The sequence below is a fragment of the Lepisma saccharinum genome, chromosome 14 (assembly GCF_977018435.1).
Source record: "Lepisma saccharinum chromosome 14, izLepSacc3.1, whole genome shotgun sequence".
In the NCBI taxonomy this organism is placed as follows: domain Eukaryota; kingdom Metazoa; phylum Arthropoda; class Insecta; order Zygentoma; family Lepismatidae; genus Lepisma; species Lepisma saccharinum.
The window spans coordinates 54,187,371-54,190,409 of NC_139242.1; positions in this window are offsets into that span (position 1 = coordinate 54,187,371).

Here is a 3,039-nt window from a genome sequence, read left to right on the forward strand (position 1 = left end):
TTTACTGTCTCTTTTCTTCCGCTTTAAACTAATCGCGGCGATGATGATAATGATGATTGCATGAAACGACAAGGGGAACCCCACAAAACTTTCTTAGTGCCATCGACATGAGTGTAAGGCAACTTTCAAACCAATGGGACAAGCGACACGGGATGTTCACACTGTCACACTAGTGACACACACTTCCAGACTGTAAAATAGCATTCATTGCACATGAGAGTCCAAACAGCAAACGACACGTTCATATGGCGTATTCGCGTACTACTTGTTACTTCGGTCGGAAAGCTCCTTAAAGGAAGGGTGCTCAGACCGAAGCGATGCGCTACAGGGGGAGTTCCCAACTAAGTGACAAGCGACATGGTGCCTTCAGTCTATTAGCAAGCGTTGCTTGCGAACAACAGATAGGCGACACGATAAACCGCACAATACAACAACAGATCTAGGCGACACGATAAGCCACACGTGTCGCTTTTTCGCTTGTGCTTCGCTCAAACTGGGCCATTTCCTCAATAGCATGCAACATGTTGCCGTGGTTTGTTGTTCGCGCATACGCGATGCAATGAGTGCCTTGCTTTAGTGAGATTGCGCACCAAAGCGACAAGCAGCACGCGACACTTATCGCTTGAGGATTTCACCAACCGAACGCTGGCCTGTGCTTCCCGTCATGCCGCTACGATGTGAAATGTTGCTCTTGATTGGCTCCTTTCCAAGCAACATGTGTCACTTCGGTATGAAAGTTGCCTTGGACCGAAGGACCTGTGTCGCTTTGCTGTGAAATCCTCGTATCGTTTGTCGCGTGTCGCTTTGGTGTAAAATCTCCTTGAGGAAACGGTGCAGTCAGAGCTTTTGTCCCTACGGTTCGAAAGGCTGCATTGATTTCCGACTGCTCGCTTTCAAGCGACATTTGTGGTTTGTTGCCTCGGTATGAAATATCTCTCAGGATACTATTTATATTCTAATAACATAGAAAAATAAACTCTAATACACAGTCCAAGACCTGACGTCCGGAATCACATTACGATGTTTCTTCTTGTGTTACGCATGCTATTTATTTATTAATTTTATTTTACTTTTCTTTCCAAATTAATGCCATTTCGTGACTGCAAATCACTCCACAAATATTACTGTTTCCATCAATTCACTTACCGCCTTTCTAGAGAAACAAATCTACACAATATATTCCAAAAACTAACTAAGCCGCATTACTTTCATAACAAAATTAGCACCTGGGTCGATCGCACTGCCATCTACTTGTCATCGTCTCGGGAACCAGTTTCTTGGGTCGTTTTCCACACTACGTTATTCAAGGCGCTGTAATTGAACCAATAACAGTGGAAACGGTACGCCCGAGGATTGATTTCTTGCCAGTATCAGCTGTATGGCTGGCAACAATGAACAATTGAGAACAAGTGATGACGAACCTGCGTTGTATATTCGGAATTTGCGCTAAGTAAATAAAAGATAAAAGTTTGTAGGTAATAAACAAAGTCGTGATGAGTTATGATACTTTTGTGTGACAGTGTACTGTTCTGAGAAGTAATTGCCTCCCAGGAATAGACGCTATTGCATTTATGAGATGTTTGGTGGAGATGATGATGACATCGACTTCACACCTTCTAACAGGTTAGTATAATAGTCACGAGATGTGTCAACTGCATATGTTAATCAACTACATTTTACACGATTTTTCGACTGTATGTTTATGGGAATGGGTATAGATAACGTAATATAGAGTAGAAAGTCTAACGTCAGATGTGTACTACAGTGTGCTAAATGATAATCTACGGACTTTTCCTGTGAAGTACAGAGCTGTTTACCTTGTACTTGAAAAAAAATCTGTGTTGTACAATGTACTATAGCGTGTATCGAAAATATGGTAACACTATGGTATAGGGAAAACACATTTCACTCGTTCATTTCGTCATTTTTACATTCGTACTTACGTATTATACATTGTGAAACATTGTTTAAGGTGGGATTTCGCTATTTTCACGAAAATAGCTTCAATTTTCCACATATAGAGTAATTATTGTTCGTTCCTCTCGCACACAATATGGCGGAGAAATCTTGACTAGCGTTGTCGGGTCGGGTACCCTATTCTACACCCTCGAATTTTGAATTTTTTTTTCTTTCATTATGAAGGTTATGTGATCCTATTTGTGAATAAAAAAAATTGGAGCGCGGAAAGAAGTATTTACGACTGTACAGCCGTTTAAAATTGAAATTTTGTCGTTTGAAATGGTTCGCAATTATTTCCAATTTCTAGATCGTGATACTAACACGACACCAAATTTTAACTATCGATCTCAACCTAACTGAACTAACCTATCCACGCGCCAATGGTTCGTGGGGCTAGCATCAATGGTTCGTGGGGCTAGCGCCAATGGTTCGTGGGGCTAGCGCCAATGGTTCGTGAGGCTAGCGCCAATGGTTCGTGGGCCTAGCGCCAATGGTTCGTGGGGCAGCAGACCATCTCCCTGTAAGTCAAGCACAATGTCCCGTATGTCTCGTCGAACAAAGCCCTCTATGTCCTTCATCCGTTGAACGTGTGTCAATCTCATATTTAGTCCTTTTGTATTAATTCAATGTCACACAAATCAATTCCAATGTCTAAAGTCGCACAAAACAATTGCAATGTCTCAAATATCCAATACGCCAATAAATTACATAAATAATATATTGAAATCGCAAATTATCCCATTGCACAAGTCATTCATAACAAGAAGAAATTGCAAATTATCCCATTGCACAAGTCAAAGATAAGAAGAAAAAGAAAATGTTCAGACGTGCACCTGTGACATGAATCCAAGATGCGCCATGATGAAATCCCTGCAAAACCGTTTCGACGTTACATAAGGAATCTAAATATTGAAAAACGTAAGTTTCCTAGCACGTAGATCTAAAAAAATTACTTTTCGCGCTATTTAGAAACATCGTTTCTTATGAAGAACTAATTTTCGTAACGAGAATATTTTAAATGTGCGAAAAATCGAGGGTGTAGAAAAGGGTACCCGAGCCGTGTTGTCGAGGATCAGTGGG